General features: G+C 40.3%; 1 protein-coding gene across 2 annotated transcripts in view; it reads right to left on the bottom strand.

The window, feature by feature from the left end:
• The window catches only part of LOC122806872 (cell death activator CIDE-3-like), a 161,871-nt gene that overhangs the window by 63,444 nt on the left and 77,415 nt on the right, over positions 1-21,012 (bottom strand). Inside the window, exon 1 of one of the 2 annotated variants that reach the window (XM_044077642.1) lies at positions 576-709. The exons of the other annotated variant lie outside the window; for it this stretch is intronic. The gene's annotated coding sequence lies outside the window, so the exon portion shown is untranslated. Of the gene's footprint in view, positions 1-575; positions 710-21,012 lie in introns of those variants that run through there. 2 annotated transcript variants of the gene reach the window in all.

The following is a 21,012-nucleotide window of genomic DNA, read 5'->3' on the forward strand; positions in this document are numbered from 1 at the left end:
ACAAAGCTGAAGACCCCTGGCCTTACCCATGAAAGAGAGGGAGTCTTCTTGTATCAGTATCATTATCTAAATGTGTTCACATGAAGAAAAAAAAAAAAAAAAGAGGTCACTCCCTCACATGCCTTCAAGGGGGAATTATTCTACCATATAACTAAAACCCACTTTTTCCTCAGCACTTCTACATTCTCTAAAGAAAAAGGGGTGGTACTCCCATCCCCAGAAAAGCTAAAAATACATTCCTTTGAATGGCTCCAAGCTCTGTATTGCCATCTTGCCCCTACTTCAAGAAAGGGAGGGGGCACTAAACTGTTTTTCCTACTCACACCTCTCACCAAAGAGAGGGAAGTTTGCTAGATTGACACCACTTTGGGTAATCTGACACAGGCAGTAACAGACTGTGTGTCATCTGCCAAAATAATCTGCTGATACATTAGAAAGGAAAATTATCATGGCAGATACATGGACATACACACTAGGTATAATACAATCCTTCCATACATTCCTAATCAGCTAGTTTAAAGCATCTCAACTTTCAGTGGTTACTTACAAAAAAATCAATGCAAGTGGTTACTTACATATTCCTCAGTGTGTATAGTTAAGTTCTAAACTCCGTCTGGCTTTCTCTCTCTCTCTCTCTATCTCTCTCCAACAATGTTTTCTAACTCATTCTTCACAGCTTTGTTGTATATGCTGGAAGTGTGTTGCATAACCTGATCATTAATACAGATTTCACTACAGCGTCACATCCTTCTGTGATGTGATCTTTAACACAGTGGCATGACACAGTGAGTCACCCCCCCCCCCCCAACACACACGCGTGCATGCGCGCACACAAATATGCAAACACATGATATTACTTAAGAAGAAGTCATTGTTTCACCACTCCCTGACAGGATGATTACACATATTGTGATGCATTTTACAGCTATATAAATACTGTATGCAGATTTCATTTTATTTTAGCATTCAAGGTCATACAACATGGGTTCATCTGCCAGGTATTCCAGAATAGACAAGTTGCTAAAATCTTAGCTATCAAGCAGAGAAAGACTGTGCAGCTGCCTATATCAGTTAAGCAGACTAAAGCATTCAGAAACAGAAAAAGTGTGCCGATAGGATAACTTGGAAACGGCTCCCTACATTTTGACAGAATGTTAGCATAAAACATAGGTACAGACAAAAACACTTTCATTAGTTACTTCTACTGCTAACCCAATATTTGCATAAACTTTTGTATAAATATGGAACTTCTGGAATTAAAATGTTAAGCATGGAGTTACTGTAAAGATAGTACTTTAGAATAAGCATAACTCAAAAACATGATCTACAGAAGCACAGACACACATACTAAACAAAAGCCTGTTCATGGGGGTGGGGGGGGGGGGGTAAGGTAAGTACTCCATTGCATTAATTTTTTACTAATAGACTGGTTTCCATTCCTTACATTGTGAGATGCTGGGATGCAAAGACTTTATATTTTTAAATTAAATAAGTGATCCGTTTCCTACACTCTGGTAGCAAATGATGGATTTCTGCTGTGCGACATTTTATAACATCACTGGAGCACAGACATTACAGTACGCATGTTGTGTCACACAAACACGAGTTCCCTCCAACCAACACCTCATAACACTCATTATGCTACTACATTGAACAGCTTACAACATTGATTTTCCTCTTAAAAGGTATATTATTAAAGCTGGGAAATCTCAAAGGGTTAACTAACCAGGAAAGCTAGGCTTGTTTATACAGCAGTACTCCACAATGAGAGAGATCCATTCAGGTACAGCTCATGGTCAAATGTAGCAGCTCAAAGGTCCAACTTACTTGGTTACAAATGTTGTCCACTTGGCAGGATCCCATTTTATCGGGAGCCCAAGAAGAAAAACTTAAAACAATCATTACTTAAGTTTAGATATACTTATACATAAACAGTAGCAGGCACATTTGTGTTTGTTACAAACGTAGAGATTAAGTATTTACACATTGATATACATTTTTGACCCATGAAGCACAAACTTGAAGAATGTAGTTTAAACAAAACTATAAGACATGCATGCAGTTAAAATTTGTACATGAAAGTTAGGTCGCCAAAGGCAGAACACCTTCTCCCTAAAATTGGAGAAAGCAGGGTACCTCCCATAACAAATTGAGCTCAACTACTTATCTGCACACTTGTGTACAGACTTTACAATTTGGTTACTTTAGAACTCTTGTCAGATTGTCAGACCCCCCCCCCCCAAAAAAAAAACAAACAAAAAAAAACTTCACAAACTCTGTGCTCCTCCTCCAACTCTCACCACAACTTGTCTGTTGTACTCAGTACAGAACACAAACATCATCTATATTCATCTCTAAAACTTGGAATGCCTTTTGCCAGATTTTGTTTGACATGATCCTGTTTTTGAATATTTAAACTGCAACACAGAATCTTATCCACATTATGATTAGTTATGTTGCTGCAATGCTGTGTTAGTGTAGCTACTGTTACAGTTAATACAGCTCTGGGTCTTTCAGCAGCCTTTATGGTAATGTGTGGTACTGAAATCTTTTGACTCTTATGGAGGACACATGGCACTTAATATAGCTCATGTTTGTTATGTTGACTGTGTGATGCTTATTGTGAGTTTTGATTAACTGTTTTACTGATGTAACCAGTCATTAGTGAAAATGTCCTGCACTGCTCTGTCCTCTTTGTTTTTTTTTTCTCAAATAAAAAATAAACCGTGCATCCACACTTCCAGGAGTGCTTAAAATATGATCTAACCTTATGTCTGAAGCCAGTCAATCATCACACTGCCCGAATCAGAATCTAGGATCCATGTGCATCCTAGTTAGACAATAGGGACCTTTCCATATATCCACTCATTGAGAAAGTTTAATACCAACTTCTGCTCTTTAAAATCCCAACCACCTTAGTTTCAGAGCCGTCTCCCCACCCAGGGAATGTGCACTGATTCCAGTGTTGAAACTTGAGATAAAGTACAGTTTTGTACCTACCATAAATGTAGATGTTTGAAGATCCACATTGCTGCAGTCATAACCTGTGGGTAGTCCGCTGTCCTCGGTCGGCCCGAATACCAAAGTATTAGGCTGGCGTCGGTCATGGGCGCTCAGATCTGACGTCAATGCGCCATGGTATTAAAGCGCATGACCGACGTCATATCCTCAGTCTTTTCTTGCTCCAGATGTCAGAAGGCCCTAAAAAGAAAGGCCACAGCCAAAACCCATGTACAAACAACATGTACCACCCAAACCATACAACCACTCCAAACTACAGAGGGGAAGGAGGGAGGGTAAATTGGACTGCAGCAATGTGGATCTTCGAACATCTACATTTATGGTAGGTACAAAACTGTACTATGTTCTTCATCTCACATTGCTGCAGTCATAACCTGTGGGTAGAATCCCAAAGCAAAGGTAAAGGGAGGCTGGCAAAATCATAAAGCATTGGGAGCTGCTAATAAGCCCTGTAAGACTGCAGTGGCAAATCCAGCCCTAGATTTGGAATAAAGAGGGAGATGGTAATGTTTAGAAAGTGTGCACTGAACTCCAAGTAGCTGCTTCCAAAATATCTTTAGTAGCTACACCCTTAAAAAGCAGTAGAAGTGGCAGTAGCCCTAGTGGAATGAGGTCTGATTCCAGCCGGAATCTCTTTACCATGATGAGAATAACAAAAAGCAATACAATGGCCAATCCACTTAGAAATAGTTTGTTTAGAAACAGGTTTCCCCTGAGAGCCCAAAGCAAAAGAAACAAATAACTGTTGAGACTGTCTGAACCTTTTAGTCCTGCTCAAATAATAACACAACTGCCTGTGAATATCCAAAGTGTGCAAAATTTTCTCCCCTTTATTTTGGGGATCAGCATAAAAAGTAGGCAAATGAATAGATTGGTTCAAGGCCACATTTGAAACCACTTTAGGCATAAAAGTAGGGTTAGTACGAAGGGATACCCTATCCTTATGAAAAATCAGGAAGGGCTCAACTGCCATGAGAGCCTGTAATTCAGATACCCTTCTAGCAGACGTAATGGCCAACAAAAAAGCAGTCTTCCAAGACAAAAACTTCAACTCAGACGTAGCTGCAGGTTCAAAAGGAGGTAAAGTACGTTTTTCCAACACAAATTTGAGATCCCAGGAAGGAGTAGGAGCTCTACGCGGGGGTCTTATGTTCTTTGCCCCTCTAAGGAATTGCTTAAACAAAGGATGAGAGAATAATGGTGGGTCACAGTCATAGTGAGCAGAAATGGCTGCAGCATGAACTTTTACAGAGGAGAAAGACAAACCCTTGTCTAATAATTCCATAAGATATTGAAGAGAAACACTCAAATCAGGCCTGGAAACATCAAAGCTCTTTGCTTTGCTCCAAATAAAAAATCTCCTCCATTTATCAGCATAAACTTTCCTTGTACTAGGCCTTCTGGCCTCCAAAATAACATTCAAAACTTGTTGAGGAAGCTGCGACCCTCCAGGTTCTAGAACAGAATATGCCAGGCTGTTAGATGCAGGGACTGAATCCTGACATTGAGGAAATGATTGCCTGCCTGAGACAAAAGGTGTGGAATTGAAGGCAAAGGCCAAGGAGGCTCCCATACTAAACTCCTCAGCAGAGGGTACCAGTGCTGTCGAGGCCAATCTGGAGCTATTAGAATCATGGAGGGCTTGTCTTGTCTGACCTTCAAGAGCACCTTGGGAAGGAGAGGCAGAGGAGGAAAGGCATAGACGTGAAGATTGCTCCAACTGAATGATAGAGCATCCACTTTCCAAGCTGTTGGATGAAACATCTTTGTGCAAAACTTTGGCAACTGGAAATTTAGTGGAGAAGCGAACAGATCTATGTCTGGAGTCCCCCATACCACTGTCAACTGTCGAAATACATGAGGATCCAATTTCCACTCGTGGGGATCCACCATCTGTCTGCACAAAACATCTGCTAAGGAGTTCTGTGCTCCTGGCAGAAACCTTGCCTGAAGAGTGAGGTGCAAACTGAGAGCAGTCTCCCACAAAATCATAGCTTGCCTGCAAAGAGGGTACGAATGGGTTCCCCCTTGCTTGTTGATGTACCACATGACAGTTGTGTTGTCTGTTTGAATCAACACTTGTCCTGGGTGAAGTAGATCCTTGAAAGCCATCAATGCAAATTGGACTGCTAACATCTCCTTCAAGTTGATATGTAAATGTTGAGGTCTGGCAGGCCACGTGTCTTGAACCCATTTTCCATTGAGGTGAGCTCCCAAAGCCTTGTCCGAGGCATCTGTCGATAAGATCTGACTCGCCTCTGGTCGGGTCACAGAGAGTCCCTTGTTTAGTTGACATTCCTGAGCCCACCACAAAAATTCCTTTTGAATGCAAGGTATTATCTGAATGACAATGTCCAGATCGTGGCAGTGTTGTGTCCATACATTTTTGAGATACCATTGTAGCTTCCTCATATGCAGTTTGGCATTGGGAAGCACCAGAATACAAGATGCCATGAACCCCAAGGCTTGAAGGACTGTCCTTGCAGTCAGCCTGGACCGTAGAGACAAGTGTTGGAAGTAAAGTGAAAGGTTTCTTTGTTTGTCCAGGGTCAAAAAAGCCATCTGAGAAGCTGTATTCAGTCTCACACCCAGAAAGCACATTTCCTGAGAGGGTACTAGACTGGACTTTGTTTCGTTCACAGAATACCCTAGGCACCTTAACACTGCCATAACATACTGTAGATGGCGAAGTAGCTTGTTTTTGTCTTGAGCAAGAATCAGGCAATCGTCCAAATAAGGATAAATTTGAATTCCTCTTAACCTTAAGAAGGCTATTACTGGAGCCAGAACCTTCGTAAACACCCTGGGCACAGTAGATAAGCCAAAGGGCAATGCAGAGAACTGATAATGTAAAGTCCCAGCCCGAAAACGCAGGAATCTCCTGCAACTGGGCCTGATAGGAACATGAAGATAAGCCTCTTTGAGATCCAGAGTTACCATCCAGTGATCTTTGCCCAACAGAGGCAGAAGTTGTTGCAATGTCAACATTTTGACTTTTGGAATGTCCAGATATGTTTTGAGGATAGATAAATCCAAGATTGGCCTCCAAGTATTCCCTTTCTTTGGTATAAGAAACAGGCGAGAATAAAATCCTAGGCCCACTTCTGACGGAGGGACCTGCTGTATAGCCCCCATTTGAAGAAGTAAAGAAATTTGTTTGTGAGTCTCTAACCTTTGCTGAGGAGGAACGTCTGGCATGCCTTTGAAAGGAGGCAAAGTGTGGAAATAAAACTTGTAGCCTCGGTCTATAATGTCCAACACCCATTTGTCCTGAGTGACTAAAAGCCAGTTTTGCTTGAAGAGTGCCAACTTTCCTCCCAAAGGAGCTGCCAGACAGGAAGGATCTGGCAGCTGAAGATGCAGGTCATTGGGCCTGTTTACGAAAGGACTGGCCCCTGCCCTCACCTGTAGATTGTGCAGGGGAACTCCACGTTCTAGGCCTGAAAGTACCCTGAGCTCTGCCCCTACCACGTCTAGATCTACCCCTAGACTGTAAATCAGAAGAAGGATAAGCCCATCCCTTAGTAGGCCAATTTCTGCTAAACTTAGGGGCTGCACCTGCAAAAAATCTTTAACAGTCTGCATAGACTTAGCCTCGTCTTCCATTTTCTTTAAGACAGACTCCACAGGAGTACCAAACAAAACTTCAGACTGCAAAGGAGCATCCAAAATTCTAGCTTTAACATGCTCTGACAAGTTCTGATCCTTAAGCCAGGCGTGCCTGCGAATAACTGATCCAGTGGCAGCCACCCTGGAAGAAGCCTGTAAAGCATCGAAACCACACTGCAAAGAATGCTTACCCACCTGATCAGAGGCATGAACCAAATCCTGTAATTCCTTACACTCTATGCCCTCTGCCAAAGCATCTACCTTAGACTTTAATTGAGTAAGGAGAAAATTCTGGTACTTCAACATATGAAACTGGCAATTCAAAGCCCTCATTGCTAGAGTGGAAGAGGTATACACTTTTTTACCCCACTTATCCAAAGCTCTAGAATCTTTATCCATAGGAACTGGATTCTTTACAACAGAAGCCCTGACCCCCTTAGGTCACTGGTTAATAGTTTCTGGGTCAGCCCTTGGGCTCTTATACAGATATTTATGAGCCTCTGGCACTCTGTAATACCTATCTGGCTTAACAGGCGCAGGAGGCAAAGAGTCTGGATTAAGAGAGGCCTCAGAGAAAACATCCTGAACAACATCCAAAACAGGAGGTATAGCCAAAGGCCGATGTTGTGGTAAAAACAAAAATTCCCTAAGCCTCTTTCGGGAATCTGAGAAATCCTGACCTTCCCATTTAAAATGCTCCCTCATAGAATGCAGGGTTTCTGAAAAAGAAAAATCCTCTGGAGGGGAAGCAGAAGGACTGGAATCCTCTGCGTCTGAATCAGAATAAGGAGGAAAATCCTGAATGTCTTCAGCCGAAGACTCTGAGTAATCTGAAGCCTGTTCCAAACTTTCCACCTCTGGCTCCACCCTAGGCCTCTTATCTGGAGGGGGCATAGAACCCCTGATTAAGGAAATCAAATCTTCTGCCATTTTAAGCATGTGTTTTTTAGGCACAGAACCTGCAGAACTAGGACTGACACCTGAGGAAGGCAAACCAGGCCTGACCTTAGAAGGTACCTTAGAGACAGAAGGAGAAGGCCTAACCACCTTAGGCAAAGAGGGGAGTACAGCAACCTGAGAGGCCCCCTCAGCCTGACCTGACTCCGGGCCACATCTTGCAAAATTAACGGCTCCCCCTGAGACTCAACTGACACCTCGGCTGGATCTGCAGATTCCACCGTAGTTTCTAAAGAACCGGCGTCCGGAACGGACGACTCATCCTGCTTGGACCTTAACGACTTTTCCTTGCGCTTCTTAGCGGTAGCGGGCGTCGGAGGATCCAACGGCATATTGTAATTACACTGCTTACCGAAGACAAGCCTAGCGCAATCTAACCTACGTTTAATGGTGCGCTTATTAAATCTAGCACAGAAGCGACACCCGACTACGTCATGCTCAGGCCCCAAACAAGGAATACAGAGAGAGTGGTAATCCCTATGCGGTATCTGTTTCCCACAAGAAATACAATTATTCACTTTTTCTGACATCCGGAATTAACTGAGGCAAGAAAAAACAAAAATATTCCCCAACGGGGTACTTAGCCCAACTTGGTTTCGGTCTGAAACTCAGAATACGAAAATTTCAGAACGCCGAATGGCACTTACAAACGCTGCTTCTGCTTCGGACCATGCGGCAAAAAAGACTGAGGATATGACGTCGGTCATGCGCTTTAATACCATGGCGCACTGACGTCAGATCTGAGCGCCCATGGCCGACGCCAGCCTAATACTTTGGTATTCGGACCGACCGAGGACAGCGGACTACCCACAGGTTATGACTGCAGCAATGTGAGATGAAGAACATCAAAGCATTATTCCTTAATGCAGATGAGTGAGAAGGCAGTGTGTGGCCAACATCAGGGATTTCTGAGATGGGATGCCCTGTCCTTCATCAGCTCCCATTAGTCCAAGGTTAAAACTGCACTCTATAACTCAATATGCAAGTTAGTCCTTTAAAAAGGTTGACTGCAACTTAGTGGAACAGCAAGTTTCCTATGACTGATGGCAAAGGTGCCGTTTTAGCAATCTTAGCTTACCCATCATAAAGCATTAATATCATGACCAAAGTATAGCTTTATAAGGTCACTGCAGCACTTATGCACTACAGTTTGGTTCTAAAACTTAGGTAATAAACTGATACTGTGTGCCAGTCAGTACTAGATGTACTGTGAACTGTAATGCTCTGGGAACCCTGGTTTCAACACCCTGCTGATGATTTTGTAACAGAGTGAGTGAATCAGCTGACAGGCAGCTATAACAACATTTCATAATGCACTGTATGGACCCAGACAAACTTTAACCCTACCTTTCCAGCTGTCAGCAAGAACTGTACCTCTGACCTACATATTAATTATGACATAAGTGTAAATGCTCACCTCTTCTTCCTGCAAACATAAAAAGCACAGACCTGTACTAGAAACTGATAAAGCAGTGCATAACTACTGAGCAAAGAATGTCACTACCTCATATCACAACATGTGTGGGTACTTGTGTATATATACACACACACAGACACACACACACACTAATGATTTAATTTTGTTACATTTGAAGACAGGAGTGTGAATTATAATTCCTTGTAACTGCTTACACCACCAAGTTTTATTCATTGCAAAGACCTTACTTCACTACTGAAAACAGTTCGATACCGGATCCATAAAGAGTAGATAAACATTGTGTAAGTCCTAGCTCAAATAGTTACACTGGAAGAGTGTTGACAGGACTAAATTCACTTCTCAAGTTTGTTTTACTCTTAAATAAATAAAGAAGTAAATAAAGTTGCCTAATTTGTTATAGGATAATGCACTACAAGTCAACAGAAAAAGCACGGGCACTGTAGATTTGCCTGGGTGACAGCTGTTAAGATCACACATCACAAACTTGTCTGGGTGAGAATTTCTGGCTTTAGGCATCATGAACATGCCCACGTGAGGGCACCTTCATATAGGCACCACAGACTTTCTTGTGTAAGGGTAGAAAAAGGCTGGAATAATGGATTTTTTCAGGGTGGAGCTGCTAACCTCAGATACCATGAACCAGTATGAGTTAGGGGAGATGAGCTTGGGTACCATGGATTACCAAATACCAGACACTTGTTCATTTAGTAAAGACTGGTGAGAATAGGCAAACTGGCTAATCAGCAGGAGTCTAGTAGTAATATAATGGGATCACTCAATATGGACAAATAGTCTCAGTTAACCTACAAAGGGGAGGTCTACTGCTTTAGGACCATCTCTATAACCCCCTGAAAGCAAGGAGAGGGTAAAGAGAGTCCAGAACCATACACTTGATCAGAAAACAAAAGCAGAAAAAGGAATGGACATTCTATTTTTAATAGTGTGGGGTGAAAGCTCAAACACAGAAGTAGGAAAAAGCCTAACTTTCAAATAGATGCGGTCCTGTTAGTGAACAAATAAAAAGGTACGAAAGGAAACAGGAAACATTAAAACACAGCTGAAGAAAAAAATACCTTGATTTAAGGAAAATTACAGGGCTATCAATGGGGGGGGGGGGTACAAGTAAAACTCAAAGGTGAATTGGGAGGAGTCAATGATGGGGTGTCAGAGAATTCTGTAGTTAGACTCAGACTTTTCTCCTCAGTCAACATAAACACTGTTCAAAACTTGTCAGTGTGCACACTAGTTCTTTTTTATCTTTTTTTACTTTTTCAATGATCACAGGGATTTGGATTTAATTTAAAACTTTTATTTCAAATTTTATAACACAAAATAATGACATATTTGCATACCAAAACAGGCTCACACTGACAACAGACTTGGCATGAACTACTGTAAACTTTTCTTCCATTGAAACTGACTTTTACTGAAAATGCAGGTGGCAACCTATTAAACTACAAGATGTACTATGACTCATGGTCAAACAGCATATAGTGTAACGCTAATCAACCCCTGTGTGGAGCTTGGAACAGTCTACTGTATGCAAGTATTCCTTGTCATGGCCAGCTGAAGAGCACTGGATGATGAACTGACTTGGTAAGACTCACACAGTAGATAAATAAAAGCCAAGGGAATCAAACCTTGCCTAAGGAAGCAGTTCATAGCCTTACTCCTCTGCAAATACAGACAGACTGTTATGACCCACCACAGTATATTTCACATCATGTGACTTAAAAAAAAAACAAAGTTAAAATGTATTCACAGTTAATTTTAACATCAAACTTGTAGACTTCATGTTGTACAATTTATTCACAGTCAGATAGTAAACATACTGCCAGCAGTCAGTAAAACAAGGAAACAATGGCTCATATGATGACATTCTACAACTACAGTGAATTGCAGGAGCCAAATAACAACTAATCATTAGTTACAGCCACTTGCATGACTATACACCTCAGATGTCCGCTTCAGAAAAAAGTGAATACTTTCATAATCAATGGGCCAAAAATTCTCAGCTTCCAGCTGTCAAAATTATACTGTGGAACCAACTGCAACCCCGTCCCAACTGCACTTTTAACTTCTTAGTTCAAATCAGAGACAAAGACCCAAAAATAAGGAACAGATTTTAAATGTTTCTTTTATATACTTACAATGTTGCTAGAATAAAAATGCATTAGCAAGCATTTTCTGAAGGATGTAGAATCCAAAACTCTTGCCTGTCATTAATAAATGACTACAATCCCCAACAATTTACAATAAAGCCACAAATTTTATAAGGAATGGACAACAATACCTATCAGCTTCATTTCTTTGTTCAAGAATTCAGAGTAAAGGCCCAAATTTTAGTTACCATTTACTTTTTTTTCTGTTTAGTAAGCAGGTACTGCTTAGTGTACCTTTTCAGGGATAACACATTAACACTGCCTGAGTGACTTGCTCAAAAGCACACAGCAAGCAAATGGAAGTGGAAGGATTCAGACCCTGTTCTGTTGACTACAGGAAGGAATTTGTTAATAGCTCAGAACCCTAAGTACCAGACAACTTTAATTACTTGAAATTAATTTCTGAACAACAGATATTAAAATCTAATGACTAGCATTACTGACTGACTGACTGCTGTCCTCTGTGATTGAAAACATAGAAGTTAAGAATGGTCTGGCAGTTAGTGCAACAAATCAAACCTCGAAGCTCTTAAATGAACTAAGGGACTGGAAGCATGCACACCTACACCTACATCTACACACACACACACACACACACACACACACACACACACACACACACACACACACACACGACAGAGCTGATATTTCCTACAAATCACCTGCATGAAAGTTTGCATCATCCATACCACCTGGGCTGCAGTACAAATCTCTGGCAAGGAACATCTCTCAAGCAGAAATCTCATGGGATGCAGCATGATTTGTTATGCATTCCTAGGCTAAAACTTCCTGACTGTACCTTCCAGAGTAGCACAGTAGGTAACTAGGGAATTTTTTTCTTAAAGGTACAGAGCAGTGGCATGTGCATTTTTTTATTATTAAGATTAGGCCAAGTCCCCTAGACAGTTGCCCAGGTCACCTTGTGCTGGATCCCGTCCTGCATCTGTCCTCCACTAGCAGACCTTTGAAAGACTCAGCTAAAGGAGTTAGTGGTTCTATGTTCAGTATCGGATACAATTTAACTGTTTAATTATGGACCTACAATCTAGCTTCCACAAGGACTTCCTGCCTACAAACCTTGTTTCATTCTGTAAGCTACATGACCCTCACATTATATGCCAAGTTCCCTTCTTATGTAGTTGTTGCTGTACCTGTTGATATATAATGCTATATAATGTTTTCTGTGACATTCCTTTCAAGTTTAAGAAATATTTGTTTATTAATATTTGTTTAACAGGAATGTCCAGCTGGGCATAAAAGCCCCTTTTCAGTGGTGGCCCAAGCAGAAAAGTTCCAAAGACAAAGAAACTACAGTACTACACACACTAATACAATATTGGTAAGTTAAGGACTACACACACTACTACAATATTGGTAAGTTAAGTACTACACACACTACTACAATATTGGTAAGTTAAGTACTACACACACTACTACAATATTGGTAAGTTAAGTTACAGCACAGAGTTTTTTTTTGGAGAAGACTCCAGGTTACAATTTTTACAGAAGACAAAACAGAAACAATTTCAAATTAGTGAGCTACTCAGCGGTGTAAATCTTGGCTCTAAATGATAGTCACTTTTGTAGTGACAACCAGATCCCATGTTCAAAAAATGGGAAAAATGGGTTATGGATGGACAGTCCAGAAATTAAGATAACATATTCATAATGTGTGGCACAATTCAGGGATAGCTAAAATTAGTAGACACTTATGAAAACGAACAACATTAATCTGTAAATGGATAGGGTTTCAGGATGGCTATGGGAAGAAGGATTACCCAAGTGCAAATAAGCACTTACAGAGCCATGAAGCCTTCAAGCAGAAATTTAGTTGCGATTTAAATAGATGTGAGCTGCTAAACTGCTTCACTAGAAGGGGAATTCTATTCCACAGCTATACCATCCAAATGTCCAGACTTTCACATAATGTCCAGATGTTTGCCTCATATTTTTAGTCAGTTCCTTATGGAATTTGTGTTCTTCTGTCAGATCACTGAGAAGTGAAGTCACTATATAATGACATATATTTGAGTTTCAGACTTCATACCCTTCAGAAAATGCATGCTAACACAAATCCTATTATCGTGGCAACTTTCTAAGTGTATACAAGCAGTTTAAAACCATTCCTGTTTTGCAACCTTTGTCCCCCACTGTTTTAGTCTCTCCAGATTTCTTGTGCTAAGAGGTTTGAGAGGTATGCAACCTGTAATTAGAATACAGGGTATCACCAGCCCTATGGTAAGATTTTTGTAGATAGTATTAGAAGTGTGTCTAGAGAGCAGATGGCTTTATTGGATACATATTTTTGAATGCGATTAAGTATGGATGGGCATTGCTTAGAGTCTTGTACTATTATTATGCATGTGAACCTAGAACTTCGAGAAGTCAAAGTGCTAACTTAGTCTAAATCCCACATCTGTTATTCCTACATGTTGTGCTGTCCTACATGTTGTGCTGTCCTAGCTCTACCCCGTGCACCCATCTCGTTATGTAAAAGCTTATCAAAACACAAATACATGTAATAAAACAATTGCACGATCCTTCCACACCTTCCCTTATATCCATAATTACTTGCCCCCTTAAACCTGCTTCCTTCTACCCAGTACCTGTAAGGCTGAGCTGTCTCATTATGGTGCTTGATCTTAAAATATATGGGCCAGTTTATAAAAGAATGTTCTGAAGTGTGGGGGGCAAATGAAAGACCAGAATTAAAAATAAAAAACCTGCTTGATCTGACCACTCCCTTCTAAAAACATGACAAGTTGACAGAATGACGATGGTTATGTACTGCAAAGTTTGAATTTCTTTTCCAGTGTGGTTTTGTATTCAAGTTGAAAAGCTTTTGAATGACAGGATATTCAGTACATTATTAGGACTCAGAAAATGGTCAAGAATAAACATGGCATATTCAACATGGAATTAAGGCTAAGAAAACAGTACAAGATAAAGCACACAAATATTTTTCTGAAATTGAATTACTTCTTTACTAATGCATTTTGGTTTCGGCCTGCTTCAGGCATTCACCTGCTAGTATAATGCATTCAGAAACTTGATAAACAAAATATTGTTGAGGACACAGACTTTGCCAAATCAAGATAAAAGAAAGACAGCCCACAGAATGCTTGAAACCTATGCTTTACAATCTAATGCTTCTGAGCAAGACATGCTTCGAAGTCGCATTAGATTAAACCCCCCCCCCCATATTGAATCTTATTTACATGTATTCTTTACAGTGGTAAATACCGTACATGGCATATCCAAGTAATTTCTGAAATACAGCTTGTAAAGACCACCTTAAAAATGTATAAATAAAGGATCTGTGATGTCCCATATTTAACTGAAATGTAAAATGATGCAAAATATTTTTTCTGATTCATTTGCTGATTGCATACAATAAATGTGTTAATTTCTTTTATCTGATGGAAGTCCAGTCATTAAATATGTACACTTTGCATGCAGTAAGGATGACAGAAACAAGACCAGCCCAAACATGTCAATTTACATCATATTTCACTCTGAGTATTATCTATTCTAGTCATGACCATGTCATACTCTACATGTATATTTCTGTTCCTAAAAAGGTCTGGAAAATACTGTATCAGCATATGTTGACATAGGCTTACACCATATAACTAGATAAGGCCTAATTCTTTCAACACGTCATCTCAGACTAGATTATGCACTTTAAATGATTTATTCTTTCAAAAAATAAGTAATTTTGACAGTAGGTATCAACTATTCTACATTGTGGCACTCATTAAGAATTTTTTAGAATGCTGTCTTACTAAATAAAATATTTTTATCTAGTTGGAGGAGCTGCCCAGGCTATTAATGCATTTTTGACAAACAGTATTAAAATAACAGAAAAAAAAACAGTTGAGAGAATAATTAGCTCGAATGTATGAATAATCAGGAGCTTTCTCACAAAAGCATTTATAATATTTAACAACTGGTTAATATGTACAAAAGTTAAACACTACCCATACATTTCCTATAAAATGGACCATTTTGGAAGTTCAGTAGTGCCTGTTCCAGAGATAGATGAAATATATAGGTACTTACTAGGCTATAGAACTAATAGGATCTTAAAGAAGCCTAGCCTTAGATTCCATGTTAGCTTTTAACCCTTATATTTTGTATACAAATAACTCAAGACGTTTACATGTTTCTCTATCCATGAGGAACAAGGGTGCTAACTTTGGGGCAGGGATGAATTTGGGCTTATCCATCCATTTGTCCAAATTACATATGAATAGAGTAACAGGAGTACTTTGCTTTATATGGAGTGGAAGACAGTTTCATAAAAGGAGTATTTTCTGTGATACAGTCCTTTCCCTCCAACATGTTCTATTTATTTTATAAGAGAGATTGAGATCCCTTGATCTTGTGTTTATGATAGAGTTAGACTTGTGAATGTGTAATGGGTCTGACGGAATAGATCTACTGGAGCTCTATAGGAAAGGCAGAGGTCACCTGTCCATAGCCTGTATGATACTGAGAAGAGGGACAAGGCTTTGAGTTGGTCTGCGTAGACTTTTTACTTTAGTCGCTTTACTTTTGTTGGTGAGACAGTATTGTGTTTTTTTTCAGTTATGACAAGTGTTTGGACAGGTAAATGTGGCAAGGGGCATTATACTCTATGATCAGCTTAATAAGTGACGAGTACAGTGGAACAATTACATCCATGGATCTCAAAGCAATTCCTTGCTATGCAATAAAAAATAACTTCCTTACAGCAGTGGATACATGGTGATCAAAGGAAAGTTCACTGTTGACATATAGATCCCTAACTACAGGATCAATTTTCAGGGTGCATTGTCAATGTCATAGCTACATCATGCTTGCTGAAGCATATACATTTCTTGGCACTTTGTTTGGGACAGGCCCTCTTGGAAAATCTTTGTGCACTCTGGGGAGTTCATGACGGCACTAGGTTTGCAGTCATTTGCAAACTTGATCAGCCGCAAACCCTTAACATTACTTTGATGAAGTAAAATACTGAAGAGCAGTGTTGTGGTAGTTACTTATAAGTAATAAGTTACTATTACTAGTTACTTTTCAGTGAAAGTAATATATTACTAAAGTAATGTATTACTATTATTAGTTACTAAATAAAGTAATGTGTTACTTTTACATAAGTCTAGTTTATCGATTATAATCTACAAAAAACGCTGGACAGGTGGAACAGGATCAAGCAGAATGAAGCACAATGTTAGTGAAAAAAAACCTTTATTGTCGCTTTCGTCCACAAAAGACTTCTTCAGAACCAATATAAATGAACACAAACTCCCTTCTTAAATATATTCCAACACACCCTAATTAGATACATGATAATTAATCAAACAATGAACTTCTAAAAGGTATATAACTCAATAAAAACACACAAACCCTACATTAAAAAATACAAGCAGACTGCCGACTAGTCACGAGTGGAGTCCCACAGGGTTTTGTCCAGAGTCCTGTTTGGTATATACTTCTCTGAAGTTCAGGCGAACATGAAGGGACTCTGGCTGACAAAGTTCACAGACGATTTCAAGTTGGGAACTACTATTAACTCCCCAAGTGATGTTGACATCCTACAGAATGGCCTCACTGAGACCAACGACTGGTGTCAGAACCATCATCTAGAGGAATGTACAAGTGTGGCTTCTGTGTGGCCTGCAGGTACATTTTAGAAGGCCCTTATATAGAGCTACCTCATATTGACAGGACTTTATAATTGTAAGACCCAAGGAATAGTTTACATCACAGTCAGTTGCTTTTGTAGAGAATTCTATATAGGGATGTCTACTAGGTGTTTGTACTTAAGGACTAAAGAACATATTTATGTATTCAGACAAAGAATGGTAATAATGCCTTATATAGACACACTTAAATCCCCAGAATATAACAAGCTTTTGTTTTCTATTTTGGAACATGTGCCAAAGAATTTGAGGGGAGGTTGCTATAAGGACAAAGTTGAACAAAGGGAGACTATTTGGCAATTAAGACTAAGGGCTGAAAAGTCTCCAGGTATGAATGATTTTACTAATATTAAATGTTTTTTAAAAAGTGTATAAAATGTATTAATGTTGTAGGTGTAAATATGCACAATGATTTTTATAAATGTCTTTTACATGTAGGTTTTTTATGCTTGTATTTTTACATGTAGGGTTTATGTGTTTTTTATTGAGTTATATACATTTTAGAAGTTCATTGTTTGATTAATTACTTAGCATTTATAGAATTAGGGTGTGCTGGAACACATTTAAGAAGGGAGTTTTGTGTTCATGAGTTTTCTGTTCATTTATGTTGGTTCTGAAGAAGTCTTTTCTGGATGAAAGCGACAATAAAAGTTTTTTTTCGCTAACATTATGCTTCATTCTGCTTGATCCTGTTCCACCTGTCCAGCAGTTTTTGTGGATTTTTAGTTTGGTATTGCTGGCTGCACCATATTTTGGAAATCTATTTTTGTTTATCGATTATAATACTGAGATTTACTCACACAAGTAAGCACATGCATATAAGTTTATTATTAAAGTTGTATGCACAATGTTACAATGATGATGAGTAGTATTTAACAGTTGAAAAACTCCAGCACACTAGTCTTTATAGCTGGGTGGCACAGTCGTGCAGCAGTTAGCATTGTCACCTCACAGCATGAGGTTCTCCAGTTCAATTTTCAACTGGGGTGCCTTCTGTGTGTAGTCTACTTGGGTTTCCTCCCACATTCCCAAGACATGCTGCAGGTGGATTGGACATTCTAAATTGGCCCTAGGTGTGAGTGTGTGCCTTCTGAGGAAGTTTGGGTGCTGGGCTGCAACTCGTCACTGTAAAACTCTGATTTCTTCTGCAGACTGATGATTCACAGTGGTGACCCCTACCAGGAAAAGAACACTAGTCTTTATAGCGAGAGAGTCACAAATAATAATTAAATTAAACCAAAGTTTACACAGCCAGCAGCACAAAACCTATAAAAACCTATCACATTTTGTCTACTTTCAGCAACTAAAAATCAAAACCCAAAAGAAGAAGTTATGTCTTACCATAATATTTCATCTGAGCTGTCCATCTTCATCTGTCAATATCTGTGGGTTTGGTTCTGATCCTTCAGAACCGACTCAGACATTACTACAGCTCATGTACTCCAAAAACTCTCAAGCACATCCTTTACCCATAATGCTTGGGGTAGATTACCTCAGATCGAGTTTGCTGATGAGGGAAAGACGATGTAAAAATAATGAGAGAGACCATATCTGAGTTCAAAGAATTTTCCAAAAGGAAAGTCTCGGGTAAGAGTTCATTCTTCCTGAAAATCTGTCTGGGAAAGGAGGGAGGGGGGTTGATGAGAGATGAAGATGGACAACTCAGATGGAACATTATTGTTAATCTTCATTCTGTTATAACTTGTGGGACAGAGTCACCACCTATTTAGAACCCTGGGTGGACTCAAGGAAGGATATTCTTGAGCACCATCAAACCAAATGATGCTCTACCCCTAGAGACCAGATCTAATTTGTAATGACTAATAAAGGTATTGGAAGGCGCCAAAGTTGCAGCTGCACAGATGGCATCTATGGAAGTTCTTGACTGGAAGACAGCAGAAGTAGGTACTGCTCTAGTTTAATATGTGTTTGGCGGTATAGGTAAAGCAATACCTCTCATTCTATAAACAAAGTAAATACAGTCCAAAATCCACACATCTAGGATAAATTTGTTTACAGGCTGTCCCAATTTGATATGTGAAAAGGAAACAAACAGCTGATCAATTTCCTGATGTCCTTAATTCTGTCAAGATAGAACCTTAGTTGTCTGTGAACATCTAACAAATGTAATGTGTACTCCCCCGTGTTAGAAAAATTTGGGAAAAACACTGGAAGATTAAAGCACTGATTAAGGTTGGTTTCCAACACAACCTTAGGTAGGAAGGATGGGTTGGGCCTACAGAGAAACTCTGTCCTTATGAAAAATCAAATATGGTGGTTTAGACAAAAGTGCCCAAATTTTTAAAATTCTTCTAGCCAAGGTAATGACTACTAAGATGATAGTTTTCCAGGATAGGAACTTCAAATCACATCTAGAGGCCAGCTCAAAAGGGGTTTGTGTCAAAGCCTGCAGCATTAAGGTGATTTCCCAAGGAAGAGTAGGGGCCTTGTAATGAAGTTTTAAGAGGAGAGTAACTTTTAAAAAGGCTTCTCAAAATTCTCAAGCGCATCCAGGCATGCTTCCTTATGGAACTGCCTGAACTTGCTGCTCTTGTAGCTCCTTCTGCAACATGATAAATGAGCCTCATGGATGAACTGAAAATGAATGTCAGGGTAGCTAACTGAGAGGTGACTGAATCCTGTACCTCTTCAGAAACCGCTCCTAAGAGAGCATCTGAAAGCGATCTCTCTGTAGTCTTGTAAAATGTGCCAGGTAGTCCAAAGACTGTAAGGCAAAGTTCAATAAAGCATAAGCTCACTTCCTGAATCTATCCATTGCCGGAGATAGATAAAGGGACTTTCTTCTGCTAGTTCCTTCTTAGTGACTGCCGCTACCACCATGGCATCTACAGGAACTCTCTTAGTCCAAAAAAGCTTATCTTCTGGAGCTGTGATAATTTTATCTAGTCTCTTGGGATTGAAGCTTATCTTCTGGAGCTGTGATAATTTTATCTAGTCTCTTGGGATTGGCTAGGTAGCATCAGGGGCCTTTGAACAAATAGAGATCAATTCGATGAACTCATCTGTGGGTGGAGATAACCAGGAAGTAGATGGGCAAGTACCGAAAGCCTGCAGGTACATTGATTCCTCAGTCGAAGGGTTGAGGGACTTCCAACCACCTCTCTAAGTATTTCCAAGATGTCTCCAAAGGAGACATTGTCAGGAGGCGATCTGTTGGGGACCCATTGCCCTCATCAAAATACATTTTTCTGTGACAAACTCTTCTGGAGAGTCTATGTGCTTCCTCTTACAGGATTCCTTCTGAGAGACATCCTCAGGGGGAACATCTGTGGTGGTTTCAGTATAAGAAGGGGTACCCAGCTGGGTAGCCTGAGGTTGTAGTATCTGCTGACACTGTGGAGGGGTTGGGTGATGCTCCAGAGCAGAAAAGGCCAGGGATGTAGCCTCCAAGAAGGAAGGAACTGACCTGGTACTGGAAGTACACAATGCCTTCTTCATGGCCTCAAAGGCTGACCCACCAGAAGAGAAAGGGTGCTCCAGGACCGAAAAAGAAGACCTCAGCACTTTAAGTCCCTCCCTGTCCATCAAGACTGAAGTTGGACCCAAGCCTGTCTCTGCCAGTTCACCATGGTGCCAGGACTGGTCCAAAAAACTAGGAGCAGACCCCAATGACTCAGAACAGATGCCCAGGCTGCGACCTCGAGAGGACTCCAGTTCCAACACAACCGGAATGCTTAGGACAATCATCCAGTCCAAACAGAAAGAAACACTTGGAACCAACATGGCTGGTTCCTTGAAGCTTGGAAATGAAGACTCTAAAGTACCTGTAGAGGTTAGAGGAGGAGGATTGGAAGGGGAAGTGGAAGGTGTCGGTGCCTGACCCAAAGGGGTAGGAGCCAGTGGAGTGCCCGACCAGCTTTGGGCCCAAAGAATCTTCATCACCATCCTCTCCATGTCTACTTCAGTGAGACTCCTGGAAGAATGAATGGACACCACCGAGGGAGACTTTGGTCTATCTAAAAACGGAGATGGTGGTCTGTCAGCAAAGTGATCCAGTGAAGGAGAATACTGGGTCTTTGGTAGAGAAGTAAATGGTGGGGTGATCATTCTGGAGCCAACAAAGGAGTCAGAACCAAAGAAGCAGCAGTCATATCTGAAGAATCCTTCGGGGGCGATGGTT

This window comes from Protopterus annectens, chromosome 7.part0 (assembly GCF_019279795.1).
Source record: "Protopterus annectens isolate FY-2018-M chromosome 7.part0, PAN1.0, whole genome shotgun sequence".
In the NCBI taxonomy this organism is placed as follows: Eukaryota; Metazoa; Chordata; order Ceratodontiformes; family Protopteridae; genus Protopterus; species Protopterus annectens.